The following is a 16,071-nucleotide window of genomic DNA, read 5'->3' as shown; positions in this document are numbered from 1 at the left end:
AAGCGCTCCAAGAGCAGGACCCAGCTCGGCCGCCACCGCCCACCCGGAGCGCCACCTCAGCGGGTTACCGCCAGGGCAGCGCTCTCTTCCCGCGCTTTCCCGCTGAGGCCCACGCATGCGCACACCTCATCACCAGGCGTGGCTGTACACACGCATGCGCATAGCATAGCACATGGAGGCGGTTGCGCATGCGCAGGCCTGTGTCAGGTGAACACAGTGTTGGGTTCTTCCTGGGTCATGGTCTGGCGTATCCGGGACCAGCGGGGTGTGCGTACGATGTTTGAGCTAGATTTCCTAGAAATGGGTTTATGTAATTTTGTTGACTGCTTACGGAAAATAGTACCAGCGATTTTTCATTAAAACAGTTATAGCGATCTGTTGCCAGATACAGTTCTAGGCACTGGGTTCAGCTGTGATCAGGGCAGAGTTCCTGCCCTTACTAACATTTATATAGTGCTTGAGGGCTTACAAAGCCCGTTTCACTCAGCCGTCTCTCTTTTCTTTCTCTTAACCACCCCAGGAGGTTCCTAACTTGATGGTGGTGGTTTTGCAGGAGAGAAGTGAGGGCCACAAGCTCAGGCAGGCCTGAGTTAACATCCTGGCTCCATCACTTTGTAGGACCGCCAGATGCAGCCAATTAAAATGCAAGACACTCAGTTAAATTTGAGTTTCAGATAAACAGCAATTATGTTTTTTTAGGATAACTAGGTCCCATGCAATCTTGGGGACTAAAAAGTTATTTCAGTGTTTATCTGAAATTCAGATTTAAGTGGACGTCCAGTATGTTATCCAGCAATCCTGCCGTTGGACCACATCCTCCCCTTGCAGATTTGGTGAGCTGTGCCTTCCCCCTACTCTCTGGCAGCCTTCTGGAGCAGAAGACGGGAATTCTGAAGCCCCAGGGAGGAGTCGTGCCTCTGGGGACCACGTCCTTGAGAGAGAGGACAGTGGGGAGAGAACCTGGAGTAAGGTGGCTCCACGGCCTGCGGGGGCCAGGTCCTGCAGGGATGGGGTCCTGGGGCCTTTGCCCCAGAAGAGCCAGCTGACAGCAGGCCCACTCCAGAGAACTATTTTGTCCCCTTGGTTCCTGGTTACCCTAAATAGTAATGGCCTCCCTCTGTTCTTAAGCATGGCTGCCAGTGCCAAGCACTGTGCTGAGGTCTTTGTTGTCATTATCACACACACCACCTCGCCGCCTGCCCTGCGCTGGGCAGTGTTAGTCACTGAGGGCACAGCTGTGAACAAGGCAGGCAGAGTCCTTGCCCTCAGGGAGCCCGCAGTCTAAGGGGAAATGGGAATTGAGGACAAATAGGTGAATACGACTTAAATCACGAAGTTGGCAGGGTGAGGCGTGTTCTACGTCAACAACCGTAAGTGGAAAAATTATTCTCGTTTCCCACATGAGGAAACTGAGGCTTGGGGAGGTCGAGCAGTTTGTGCAACCTTGCAGCGCAGTGAGTGACAGGGCTGAGAGGTAAATCTTGACCCAAATTGGAGCTCTTCCCACTAGGATAGGAGGCCCTGCTGAGGGTCTGGCTGGGACCGTGTCATAGTTTCCTGGGGGCCTCTCTGATGGAGGAATTACCCCCTGGCCTCAGTTTCCCCCGTTCCAGATGAGGGCGTGGCAGCAGGTGAGCTCTCGTTCATCATCCGCAATGAGGAGCAGCATATAAAAGGCCTTTGAAGGGAGAGGGCAAGTCAGTGACACCAGCGGGCTTGTCTGCTGGGAAGTTCCTCTCTCCTGGGACTGGAACCATCTGTCCACTTGTCTGTGTCTCTCGTGAGGACAGACCCTTCTGTATCACGTAGCGCCACACTGAGCCAGGAGCCAGCGGCCTCCCTAGATCTGACGTGAATTGAAAGGGCCTGACCGGGCAGGGGCCCAGGGAGGGGATCAAAAACAGCGATGGGAACAAACCCATCATAAACCTGGCATTCCTGCAGGGAGAAACCGCAAGGTGCAGACTTGAAAGGGCCTTGCTGGGGTTCCCACTACGGCAAACGAAAGCGGGAGGGAGGCGTGAGTGTGGCCTTCCAGGCAGCTGCATTTCTGCGTCTGGACAGCCAGCCTCGCTCGGGTGACTGCATGCCTCAAAGCCAACTATCCCAGCCCCGGGCCACCAGAGGAAACCAGAAAAACCCATGCCACCGCAGCGAAAGATTGCAGGTGAAACCGGCAAACACCACTACGTAGGGCAGTCCCGTTCCTGAGTTCTTTCTCCCTGCTATTCAGCTGTGGCGGCACAGGCACAGAGAGGGCTCCCAACGCTGTGCTCGAGTGCACGCAGTTGGGAAGAGAGAAGCTTTTCCCCAAACCCCACTTGCCTCCAAACCCAACCTGACGTGGGCCGGAGCCTCCATGGGGGTTAGAAAGAGCATCATTTAAATTAGGTGCGCTCGTCATTTTCACCTGTAATGCACCAAAAAAGGGAAGGAGGGGGAGAGGAAAGGGGAAGCCCTTGCCGAGAACCAGACAGGAGAGGATGCACACCCGTCACACTGAAACAAGGTGGTTTCTTTAGCAAGTGTAAGTGAATTTTCACATATTATAGATGCTTAAGAGAAAAGAGCAAATGCCATAATAATTTCTTCACTTCTTGGGGTTTTATAAGGTGGGGTTTTCTTTAGCTTTTAAAAAAAAGTATAAGAATGATATATGCTTCTCTGAAAATATTTACATAATTCAGAAGGTGTGAAAGAAATCCCCTGTGGCCACTCACTGCCCCCCTTCGTTCTCTGCTCTGGCCTCTGATCCTTCTGACCCTGGAATTGCTCCTTCTTGCCCACAGGGCCTTTGCACTTGCTCTTCCCTTAGCAGCTTGGAATGCTTTGTCCTTTTTCTCTCCCTCCCCTCTGCCCTCCGTCCCCAAATCCAGGCCAATTCTCCTGTATCCTTCAGATCTCAGTCTGGTCTGGCCATCTCCCTGGACTGCCCGTTAAGTCTTGACCCCTGGTTTCCACCTGTCTTGACATGCCTGCATTTCTCTACCCTGTCATCCCAGGAGAGCAGGGGCTGAGCTCATCCTGTGTCCCACAGTTCCACTGTGCCTGCATAGGGAAGGCATTCAGTAGTGTTTGTTGAATGAATAAATGATTGACTCCCCATGGGGTTATCTCTGTTGCCTATTTGTAGTATTTCATCCCAGGCATCTTTCCACACATGCCTGAATCGGCATAATTTTTTATATGAATAAGACCCTACTCTACATTCTTTTGGTATTGCTGCCACTGGTCATAATAGTAACTGCAGTTTGCTAGTGGTCAGACACTGGGCCAAGTGCCCCCCAACAAAACTTTATGTACTCCCTCCCATTTTACAGGGGAGAGAGTTGAGGCACTGAGAAGAAGAACTAAAATGACTGAGTTTCATAGAGATGCAGAGGACAGAGCGCTGACAGGCACAGTTTCTCTCTTCTTGGCCGCTGCATGAAATTGCCTCAAAGTCAAGGTGACTTAGAACTGATGAATTAATTTGCCCATTTTTCATAGCCGGTGATTAACTAGCTGGGTGTATGATGTAAGGCAGGTCAATAAAAGAAAATTAAATTGAATTTTAATAAGATCACCAAAGTATTTGTAAGCCTTGGGTCATCTTATTGACGAAGGCATGGTGTCTATTTTTAGACAGAGAGTGCTGTGATGCACCAGCACGGGCCCAACGCCAGCCTCCGTGACTGTCAACTCATGGCCAAACTTTTTTCATTTACATCCAACCCTCCCTTCAGATCATTTGGAAGCAAATCCCAGACATCATGTTCTCTCATCCGTAAGTATTTGAACATGTATCTCTAAAAAATAAGGACTCTTTTAAAAATAGCCATAATCCTATTATCATACCAAAACTTGTGTTCACAATCATCCTTTAATATCACGAAATATTCCGTCACTGTTGAAATGTCCCCAGTTGTTTCATGAATTGTTTTTATTGTTCTTGTCCAGGTGCAGATAGGTTCCATCCATTCCTGGCTGTTGGTTGATATGTCTCTTAAGCCTCCTTAATTCTGTAAGTTCTCCTCTTTTCTTTCCCTTGCAATTTGTTTCGTGAAGACACCAAGTCATTTGTCCCAGAGAGTTTCGTGCAATTAAGAGTTTGTGGATTGCATCCCTGTGGTGTCATTTATCGTGTTTTTCTGTCCCTGGTATTTCCTGTAAATTGGTGGTTAGATTTACGGGCTTGACTGTTGATGGTTTGATGGGATTTTTAGAAAAAACATTCCGTAGGTGGTTTGTAATATCTAGGACCTCCAGTGTGACCTTCCAGGCCCTCTGTGGCTGGGGCCTCCAGCTTGACAAGTTCCCAGCGAGCCTGGGCCTCTCATTAACAGAAGGATAAGCCAAGCCTGGGACACTCAATCTCGCTCAGCAAAGTCCCCGCAGAATTCAAAATCCCTCCACAGAAGTCCCTCCCATGGGAGGAAGTCCAGGGAGAGCTTGAGAAGCCACAGTCTTCCCGCACTGCGTGGAGCCGTCCTGTGGGTCTGCGGGGGTCCTCCGCCTGGCTCCCTCTCTGCCTGCTGGCACGCCCTAGCCTGACTCATCATCTCTGCTTTTGCGTCCTTTCTTCTTCACACCCCAACAGGCTGCTTGTCCCTTGCCTCCGCCCACCCCCTTTGTCGGAGCTGCTGACGCCGTGACCTAGGGACACCCCACCACAACTGTTTCCAGTTCTGCTCCAACGGCTAGCCTCTGCTTCATTTGAAACAGATTTGCTCTGATTTAAGGAGACTTTAAAATTTTTAAAGTAATTGTCATCCTCCCCCTCTGCTGCTGGTTTTTCTTCTTTTATTGTTTGTTTTCCATTTTAAAGACTGCTGGGCAAGTAGTTTTGATAGAAAGGGACCTTTTCCAAAAGACCAGAGGCATATTCGTTGCCCAAAGCCGAGGTAGTCAGACCACCTCCACTTGCCCGTCTTCGCTGTGCGCAGGCTCAGCGGAAGGGCTCCTGATGGACAGATCAACAGATTCATGATCCGTCAGGCACACGGACACAAGCACCTTCCTGTGCCCCAGGCTCTTCTGGGCACCAGAGATTCAGCAAAGGGCAAGATCACTAGTTGCCCACACACACATTGCTGGCATTTTGGTGGGGAAGACGGTTTATAAAGAAAAAAACAAATACACGACATCAATTCAATAGTGACGTGTTCTAGGGAAAACAAATCCAGGTGTCTGGAGAGCTAGGGACCAGGTAGGAAACAGCAAAGAAGGAGGATGGAGAAAACCTGAATGATGAGGAAGAGCCAGCCACACACAGAGGGAAGAGCACGTGCCAAGGTCCTGATGAGGGGTGTGCTCAGAGAGGTTAAAGATCAGAGAACAGGCCAGCATTGCTGGAGAGGATGGGTACAGGGAGGGGTGGGAGAGGAGGGCAGGGCTGGACCATCGGGGCCCATGGCGCGGAGTTGGGACTTTATTCGAAGGCAGTGAGTCCAGCCGGGGCCACTTTGTCCCACAGGACAGTTGGCAATGTCTGGGGATATTTTGGGCTGTCACCACTTAGGGAGGGGGGTGCTACTGACATCTTTTGGGAGGAGGCCGAGGATGCTGTTAATCATCCTGCAGTGCACAGGGCAGCCCCCACAGCAGAGAATGAGCCAGTCCCAAACGTCAGCAGGGCCGAGGTTGAGAAAGCCCGGTCTGAAGGGAGCAGGAGGCCGTTGGAGGGTTTGGAGCTAGGGAACGATGCAATCTGTTAAGAAAGGAGAATGGATCACAGGAGTGAGCGTGGCGGCAGTGAGACTGGGGAAAGGAATTGCACCCGTCCGGGTGAGTGGGGCTCCTGGACCAGGGTGCTGTCCTCGAAGCTGGAGAGAAGGCAGATGTTTTGGGATTCTTTTTATTAAAGTGAGCCATGGTCACACATGTTTTGGAAATGCTATATGCTTCAGCAAGATAAGCAGTCCAGCATGAATCCCAGGGCAAGACTCATTGGGTTCAAACCTTGGCTTTGCCACTTGTTAGCTGTGTGTCATCTTGGGCGAGATTCTCAACCTCTCTGTGCCTCAGTTTCTTCATCTGTGAAATGGTTCTAATAACAGTACCTACCTCATAGGGTTAGTATGAGGAGTAAACTGGCTCATATACGCCTGGCTCCTTGCAAAGACTCAGGAAGCGCCATCTTTTATTAGAACGTGTTCCTCTCAGGAGTGTCACCGTGCCTTTCTGCAAATTGAAGTCTCCGAGACGTCCTGCAGAAAAATCTTACCGATTTCCTTCTGATTTGAACTTGTTTAACCTGCATTTGCCAAACTCATGCTTTCATGACCTCTCCTCATGAACACTCAGAAAAACCAGAGACCCTTAGAACACATTTTAAAAACAGCTTTATTGAGATATAATTCACATATCATGAGAGTCACCCCTTAAAGTGTACAATTCAGTGCTTTTTAGTAAATTCACAGAGTTGTGCACCCACTGTCACAATCTAGTTTTAGAACATTTTTGTCCCTCTCAAAAGAAACCCTGTACCTATTAGTTACTTCATTCTCTCCTTCTTTACGCCCCCAGCAACCAATAGTCTATTTTCTGTCTTTATAGATTTGCCTATTCTGGACATTTCCTGTAAATGGAATTGTACAATATGTGGCCTTTTGTGACTGACTTCTTTCACTCAACACGATGTTTTCACATTATAGCGTGTGTCCACGCTTCATCCCTTTTTATGGCCAAATAGTAGTCCACTGCATGGATCGACCACGTTTTGTTTATCCGTTCATCAGTTGATGGACGTTTGGGTTGTTTCTACTTTTGTGAACCATGCTGTGGTGAACATTCAGGTACACGTCTTTGTGTAGGTTCACGTGGTTTCATTTCTCCTGGGTGGACGCCTGGGAGTGACATTGCTGGGCCGTGGGGCAGCTCCGTGTTTAGCATCTTGCAGGAGAGAGCACTCTGGGAGCTGTGTTGGTGCTGTCGTTTTGTCTGCTGTCATTTTCCTGCCTCCTCCCTCCTCTCTCCTCTCCCCCCACCCTCCCACCATCCAAGCAGCAGGTCAGAACGGGCCCGCTCTCCAGCTGTGTGAGCCTGAGCAAGTGACTTACACATCTCTGAGCCTCCATTTTCTCACGTGTAGCGTGGGGATAAAGGTGAGATGAGGTGATTCACGGGAAGCGCTTGCTCTGCTGTCCAGCAGGCGGTCCCCTGAAGCTGAGTCCCTGCTGGGAGCATCTGTGAGCAGGTGCTGTCAGGTCCTGCTGCTGGGAGCATTCTGTGCTGGTGGTCGGGGCAGATGGCTGGCAGACAGCTCTGCAAGGAGAACTCCTGGACCTGTGTCCCAGGCAGGATGTAGGACAGGCACGTCCTCACCTCCCCAGATTTCGCCAAGTGAGTCTCTAAAGCGATTACAGTGACATGCACGCCCAGTGGAGTCCTCGTTGCACCCATCCTTGCCAACGCTTGACAGTGACGGCACTTTTTACTTTTTGCCTATCTGAGGGTGTGGAACGGTGTCACGTTATGGCTTTGATTTGGGTGCCAGGCACTTTCCCCAGACGACTTCATTTAGCACCTACCGGCACCTTTGAGGCAGGTGCTAACCTTCTCCCTGGGGTGCAGAGGGAGAAGCAGCTTTGCGAGGTGAAGCGGCTGGCCCATAAGGTGTGGACTCAGGGAAGCTGGCTCTGATGCCCGGCTCGCAGTCGAGGCCTCCGTCTGCCTCCCATGGAGTCGAAGGCTGGCAGATAAACACGAGAAAGCCTTCAGGGTGACTATTTAAGGCCATTAAGAAATTTCAGAAACATGTTCATCCTTTCACTCAATAAATATTTATTGAGCATCTACTCTGTCCAGGCTCTGCAAACAAATTAAGTCCCATCCCCAGGGCTTACAGTCCAGCTGGGAAACAGAGCACATAGACCTGTAATAGCACACAGGCTCTAGGAAGAAAACCGGAGCAGGACTAAGAGGCTGGACAGTGATGGGAGTGACGTCTCTGTTGGGAGGTCGGGGCAGCTGCTCAAGGAGAGGGCGTCGTATGGAGACCTGAATGCAGTGAGCAGTGAGCCAGGGGGCTACCTGTGGGAAGAGCTTTCTTGGGGGAGGGCACAGCAAGCACAAGGCTTTGAGGGGGAGCATGATTAGGATGTTTGAGGAACAAGGAAGTTTGGGTGGGCAGAATTCTAAAGCTGGCCCCCAAGATTCCCATCCTCTGGTTGTTCAACCAAACATGAATCTAGGTGCTGCTGTGAGGGGACTTTGCGTTCATGATTAAAGTCCCAAGGCGGTTGACCTTATGATGTGGCTGAGCCAGGTGGGCCTCATCTAATCAGGCGAGCTCTTTAAGAGCAGAAACTTCTCTCTGGCTGGAGGAGGCAGGAGAAGTCAGAGGAATTTGAAGCTGAGAAAGATTCACTGTGCTATTGCTGGTTGAGGATGGAGGGAGCCACGTGACAAGGTGGCCTCTAGGAGCTGAGAGCTGAACGCCATCAGGGAAATGGGGACTACAGTCCTACAACCACAGGAATGGGATTCCTCCAGTTACAGGACAGGCTCAGCAGAGAACTTGCTGTATTTCTTCCCTGCAGAACTGTGAGCTAAAAATAGGCATTGTGGAAGCTGCTAAATTTGCAGTAATGTTACACAGCATGGAACACGGATGTAGAGGCCGTGTGGCTAGAACAGAGGGCACAAGTGGGAGAAAGAGGAGAGGAGGCCCAAGAGGTCACAGGGCCAGAGCCCACAGGGCCATGTAGGCTGTGGCGAGGACTTTGGCATTTGTGCTGAGGGACACAGAAAACCACCACAAGTCTGTAATTCTCAGACCTCCTTGACCACTGCTCACGTACTTGCCTTCTTTTCATTTTCCATCCTGCCCAATGTTCATTTAGTCGCTACACCCCACTTCCATGTATCTGTCTACCGATGTGTGTATGTGAATTGGTTGGGGCACTGTTGATTGTGAGTGACAGGAAACCACACGAACTACTTAACCCCCAAATCCGGGGACTTCAGGCTTAGCTGGATCCAAGAGCTCAAATATTACTTTCATAAATCTGTGTCTTTCCATCTCTCCACTTTGCTTTCTTCTGCATGTCTTCATTCTCAGGTACGGTCTCCCCACATGGTGGCTGAGATGGTAACCAGCAGCTGTGAGCCCACATCTTGTCATCTTAATCCAACAGAGAGACCCCACCTTCCCCACACGGTTTCCCTGAAAGTCCTGGGATGGCCTGCATTGGCCCAGCTTGGGTCACATGACCACTGCAGAGCCAGTTGCAAAGGCTGGGGGTGGGCAGATAGAAGAAATTGAGCGGCCAGGCCTCAGCCATGTACCTGTTCCTGGATGCAGTGCATGGGGTGGGGGGAGCAGGGGGCTTCGCGGCTTCAGGCCTGTCTTGAAACCCCCTGGGCTGAGAAAGGGCATGGATGGTCCTTTGGGGTCCTTTAGGGGGTCACTGGGATGCTGTGAGCAGCAAAAGAGGGAACAGATGCTGGTGGGGCCAAGCAGATGTCCACTGGAGTGGCCAGCTCCACCCACGCTGCTGGGTGCCGTGGGGCCTGCAGCAAAGACACAGCTTCTGCATGGAGATTCCAGAACCTCACACCATGTTCCGCTCGGGTCACAGGGCCCTCATCTCTCCCCTCGTTATCTCTGTATCCTATTAGATCTTGGCACAGGCGAGGGAGTTGTGGAAATACCACAGAACCCTGCCTCTGCCCCGGTTGTTTACTGGAGAAGTAAATAAAGAAACTCAGCTGAACAGATGCTTGGACCGTAGAGCAGCCCTGGGAGGCTCACGCAGCAGAGTCATCTTCATGAGCACACAGACGCCAAGCGGAGCAGCTCAAAAGTCTGTCCAAGCCCCAAACAAACGAGGACCCGGAGCCAAACTGCGAGGCCAGCTGGAAGGTCCCTGGCCAGGGAGGAGGAGCCCCGGGCTGGGGGTGTTGAACAGGATGCTCCAGCTCCCTGCCTGTGTGGAGGGTGGGGGTGGACACCCACCGCCTATCTTCTCCTTGTTATTGTTTTTTTCTTTTCCTTCTTCTCCCCAAAGCCCCCCGGTACATAGTTGTATATTCTAGTTGTAGGTCCTTCTAGTTGTGGCATGTGGGACGCCGCCTCAGCATGGCCTGATGACTGGTGCTGGATCCACACCCAGGATCCGAACCGGCGAAACCCTGGGCTGCTGAAGCAGAGCGCTCGAACTTAACCACTCGGCCACAGAGCCTGCCCCTCCTTGTTACTTTTTAAAGGCTTTAGCTTTTTTAAATGCTTTTTAAAGGTTTTGGAGACAGGTCTTGGAGGACAGATGTGCTGGCTGGTTTGGAGACTGTCCCCTCCCCAGACACCAGTCATCAGTGTGCTTGGCCTTACAATGGCCTACAAGGATGTTACCCGCCTCCCTCCCTCAGCCTCAAACTCCATCTCTTGACACCCTCCTGCTGCTGGAGCTACTCTGGGAACACGGGCCTCCTTGCTGTTCCTGAAATAAACCAGCATCCTCCTGTCTCAGGGCCTTTGCGCCTGCCGTTCCCTCTGCCTGCAACACTCTTCCCACACATGGTCCTGCGGCTGCTCCCTCACTTCCTTTAGGCTTCTGCTCAAATGCCCCCTTAAGACATGGGACTTCTGGATGGGGATAAGTTATGCTGCGGTAACAAACACCCCCAAACTCTCCACATCCGGGCACAACGAAGTCCATCCCTCACACAGGACGCATCCAGGCTCATTGCCCGGGGGCTCTGGTGGTCCCTGGGAGGCCCCAGCTGAGCGAGGCTCCATCTCAGGTTGTATTTTCGTGGTCACGGCGGCAGCAGGAAGGGCATGTGGCTCTGCGGTTCCACTTGGGAGCCACATCTATCACCTCCGTCCACGTTTCATTGGCCAAAGCAAATCACAGGGGTCCAGGAGGAGAACAGCTCGACGCCACCCCTTTTCTTAATCTCCCTGAGTCGGCTGACCCCACCTGCTTGAAGGCTCTTCCCTGCGCTGTTTGCTCCCCAATGCGTGTTATATTTAGTGGTTTATTGTTTGCCTTCCTCCCCCAAAATCCAAGCCCCGCGAGGGCAGGCTTTGTCCGGTTTGTTTACCGCTATAGCTGCAGCCCTTAGAACACAGCCTGGTATACAGTAGGCACTCATAAGTTTTAGTCAAATAAATCACTATTAATAGGAATAGTAAATATCTAAGGATGCTTGCCATGTGCCCAGCACAGTGCTAAGTGCTGTTCATGCATTAACTCATTTGATCCTCATCTCAGTCCTATGGGTCTATTATGACCCCATTTTCCATACAAGAAAACTGAGGCTCAGAGGGGTTGACACACTTGTACAAGGTCACACAGTGAGTTAGTGAGCTGAGCTAGCCTCTTGACCTCTGAGAGGCCCTCTGGGCCCAGCTGCTTGTGACCGGGGGCAGAGTCACAAGATCCAAGTATGGCAGCTGAGGGTCCACCACCTATGGGAGCGGAGCCTGGGAGCATGTGCAGAAGACAGAGCAACACTGGCAAAAAGTAATAAGGGTGTCATCAATTATTGGGGGCCAGAGACTGTGCTGGGGAGACATGTCTTATTTCATGCTCCCCAAAGTCGCAGGAGTGGGTATTGTTCGAATCCCCCCTGAGCAGAGGAGGAAACCGAGTCGTGGTAGACTTTCCAGGGACTGCTGGTCTTGAGGGAGGCTGGGACTTCGGCCCTGGCTGTCCAGATGTGGAGGCTGGAGACCTGACCACACTGCTGTCCTGCCTCCCCGATCTGGCCATCGGGGCGTTGAGAAAGATGTGTGATCTGCGTGCTCATCATGCGTGAGGCCCCTCGGCTGGACCAGCTGCCTCGCCCAGCCTTCCAAAGCCCCGCCACGGAGATGGGATGAAGACATTGCTTTATGGCCTTGCAATGGTAGTTCCGTCTTTCCAGCCCAGAAAAGTAGAGTGAGTTTCGTGCTTTCTTCCCATGTATGCTTGTACTTCTGCCCAAGCCTGTGCCCAACCTCCCTTCTGGCTCTAGCTCCCACCCCATAACCCTCCTTGCAGTGTGGCTGCACTCCTGCCATCATCATATGGGTCAGGTGCCTGGGTTTCCATCCCAGCCCCATTGCTTACTGGCTGTGTGACTCCGAGCATGTGTCTTACCCTCTCTGAGCCTCAGTGTGCTCATCTGTGAAGTGGGGATAACCTTCATCCCTGCCTCAGAGGGTCGGGAGGATAGAATGCGTCGGCAGCGTAAAGATGGGTGCAGCAGGTGCTCCAGAGATGGGAGCGAGCGTCATTCCTGAGGATGACAAATGTCTCTTCTAAAGCATTCGGCGTCCACAGACGTGAGCACAGTGTTAGTCATCGCCTCACTGTGGGGAAAAGCAAACCAGTTGCAAACACTCAAAACTCTAATGACAAGATTGATTCAACGTTTTCCTATACACGGTAGGAAACTCTGCAAGCTGATGTGGCGAACAGAGTCCTGCCCCGGACACTGTGGGTGAAAAGCCCGGTGTCACATGAGCTCCCTTTAGTAGATCACATCTGGAGGGACTTCACCTTCTATCATGTATATTTCTGAAATGTGTGAATTGTTTGATAAGGCAGGGGATTATTTCGTAATCAGGAAAAAGGGAAAGAGAAGTGAGTCTCATGTAACGGAAGTCAACGGGGACATTCGTGTTTCTGTGACTTTGTCTCCCCCCACCCCGACTCAGCTTCAGAGAGTTTTGGGGTTCTTAAAGTGCAGGTCCCCATTCCTGGTGTTTTTTGGAACTCTTGAGTGAAAACAGCTGCTGAGTGAAAGCAGAGTGGATGGGTCCTGTAGGTTTCGTTACGGCCGCCTTGTGAGCGTCGCCCATTTCTCTTCTCTCGCCCTGTGCCTTGCTCAGCCCCCTGTCTTTAAACAAGGTTAGGTGCCGCCTTATTTGGTCGGATAAGTGGGAGTCGTCCCCTGGCCCCTGGTGGAGGTGGCAGTGCACGAGGACGTACCCTCTCTGCCTCGAAGACTGCTGACTCCGGGCTCCCTCGGAAAGCACCCCCACACGCTCTGGAACTGCGGCATGGGGCTGCATGTGGAGGCGGTGCTGGCAGCTGGACAACCCCTTGAACTAAATTATCCCAATGCCTCTTGGCACCCCTGCACCGTCCTGTCCCTCGGGTTCATTCACCAGTGCCAGCTTTTCTATCCAGCAAGTGCATTTCCTTAAGAAAGACCACCAGCAACTCAGACCTTCTCAGTTAACTCAGTAGCGTGTTGTCCAGGTGAGGTAAACCTGAAAAGAAAAGAGCAGGGAGGCAGGCAGGCAGAGGGGACCAGTAACCCAGTCTGTGCTTGGGGAACCTCGAAGGTGACTGTCCCACCATCATGGGGCTCCCAATGGCCAATGGCTTCTATTTCCACTGCGTCTGAAGGGGAGTGGGTTTGGCATCTCTTTCAAGAGGTTGGTTCAGGGCTTAGTGGCCAGGACCAGAAGCAAGACAACCTCCCTGTGAGGAGCCCGGCCCCAGCTACAGGCTTCCGTGGTGGCTGTAGCATGTGCTCTATGGCCAGAATCCCTGGGTTCACACCCCAATTCTGCCAGTTATGTACTGTGTGAGCATGGGCCAATTATCAGTCTCTCTGGGCCTCAGTTTCTCTGTCTTTAAGATGGGGATGGTAAAGTACATTCCTCAGGTTGTCAGGATTAAATCAGTTAATACAAGTAAAGAGCTTAGAACAGGTCTTGGCACATGCGAAGCACTCAGTAAGTTTTAACCGTCATCATTACTACCACTGCTTTTATTATGATGATAATGACCTTTCAGTTGTGATGAAAATGTAGGCCGATACAAGCACACGCTCAAACTCCGGTCACATCCTTTCTGCATCCATTTCCATAGATTTGATCACAAGATGTGTCTTTATTGGCTGAAGCTTGTATTCTGGCCTCCTTCAAGATCCTGAATTTTGCTGGCTGGAAAATCAGTCTTGCCTCCCGAGAATTCAGGAATCCCACGCGTTGATTTTGCTCCAACCATCCTGCGGTCTCCCCCATGGGGCTATTTCATCCTCACTCGGAGTGCACCTTGCTCCTCTGTTGGGCGTCACTGTCACCACTTCCTGGGCACAAGCTCCTCCAGGCGTCTTCCTCGCCCCCCCACCCCGCCCCACCCCGCTTCTCCCTCCTGCAGCTCCCCAGGCCTCAGCACCACTCCTGTGGGGCTTAGATGGGGTCTTCTACAGAGACCCAACCACCTGCCCAGTCTCTGCTTTGTAAGTGGGGCCATCAGATCAGAGAACTTCTAAGATCCTTTTTACTCCAATGTGGATTTTTGGAATACAGCTAAGAAAATATTGGTGAGACCTTTACAGAGAAAATTACAAAACGTTATTTAAGGACATGAAAGAAGACCAGAATAGATGGAGATATATGGCATATTTGTGGATGGAAGATTCACTGTTATAAAGATAAGAACGTGTCCAAATTAACCTAAATCCAATGAAATTCCAATAATTATTTTTGGATTTCTCATTCTTTTTTTTGTGAGGAAGATTGGCCCTGAGCTAACATCTGTTGCCAATCTTCCTCTATTTTTTTTCTGTGGGACACCACGACAGCGTGGTCTGAAGAGTGATGCTAGGTCCAAGCCTGGAACCCAAACCTGTGAACCCTGGGCCGCCAAAGCAGAGCACACCAACTTAACCGCTATGCCACCAGGCCGGCCCCTGGATTTTGCGGGCTTAATGGAACTTTACAAATTGGTTCTAAAACTCATGTGGAGAAGCAAAGGGCTAAGAGTAATTTAGACAATTTGGAAGAAGAAGTTAGGGGGACCTACCTTACGAGACATTGAGACATGTTACAAAGCTCTAGTTCTTGGGAGAGGCTGATTTTGAAACAGTGACGGAGACATTGCTGAACGAAACTTGCTCTGTGACTCGGGTGACCGTGAAGATGAGGGGAGAGGAGGAGCCGCTCAGAAACACAGGGCTATGATGACCGTTTTTCCATATGTTAAAAGAAATTTCATTCCTCCCATAGATCATACCCAAGACTCAATCCAAGATGGATTAGAGACCCGTGTATGAAAAACGAAACTTCGAAAAGAAGACGTTGGAGAAGCGGACTTTGGGTAGGGAGAGATTTCTTAAATACTCTGGGTGGGAAAGGTAAGAAAGACAAGCGGTTAGGCTGTGGGTCTGGAGTCCCCCCAGCTCTGCCACCTACCAGCAGTGTGACCCTGGGCACGTTGCTTCATGTCTCTGTGCCTCGATTTGCCCCTCCCGGAGGTGGCTGAGCACTTTCACAGGTGCTGTGAGCCTCCCCCCCCCCGAGCTCTTCTCCTTGCTGGCAAAGCCCGGCCCCCAGCACGGAAGATGAGCACTCTGGCTAACTCCTTGCTCATGAATTGTGGGGCCAAGTGGAGGGCTTGTGCCCCAGTCCCGGCAGGTGAGACCCAGGGGCCCATGTGCTGTTGGCTTGGGGGAAAGGCCTCCCTCCCTACTACAGAGGTGGACAGGAACAAACACCGTTCGTCAGGATGCTGTCACATCTGTGTGTGATGCCTGGAGCTGCAGCAGCATCTCGTGACTGTGAGGGGACACGCTGGCCTGCAATGATGGGGAAGAGCAAGAAGAGGGAAAGAGCCTGGGTCCTGGGATGCTGATCCCACCTGGGGCCACCTGCCAGTGGATGTCACCTGCTGAGAGAAAATCCATTTTCTTTATTTTTCAACCCACTTTTAACTGACTGACCTGTGACCCACTGTCAGATGTATTCTGACTGATGGAACTATTGTCCCTGTGTCCTGGGTTTGCTGTGAGGATTAAATGAGGTCACGGTGTTTGTAAAGCGTTTAGCACAGAGCCTGGTGCCTGTGAGGGCTCGATCAACGTCAGCCCTCCGGCTGCGGGAGCACACAAGGCCCTCAGCACTGCAACTGTCGTAAAGCTGATGGTAAACAGAGACCCTCCTGCAGCACACAGCACGGCTAAGACTCTGGTTAGAATTCAGTGTGCACTATCTCACTGAGTCCTCATAAAGGTCATTTGAGGTTGGTGCTGTCACTTTCATTTTACAGATCAGGAAACTGAGGCTCAGAGAGGTTAATGATTTGCCCCAGGGCCCTTAGCAAGAAAGTGGCGGAGCTGGGACTTGAATCCAGGCCTGCCTCCTCA

This window comes from Equus asinus, chromosome 15 (assembly GCF_041296235.1).
Source record: "Equus asinus isolate D_3611 breed Donkey chromosome 15, EquAss-T2T_v2, whole genome shotgun sequence".
Taxonomy (NCBI): domain Eukaryota; kingdom Metazoa; phylum Chordata; class Mammalia; order Perissodactyla; family Equidae; genus Equus; species Equus asinus.
The sequence above is the reverse complement of the archived record's forward strand: the minus strand, read 5'-3'. Positions refer to the sequence as shown.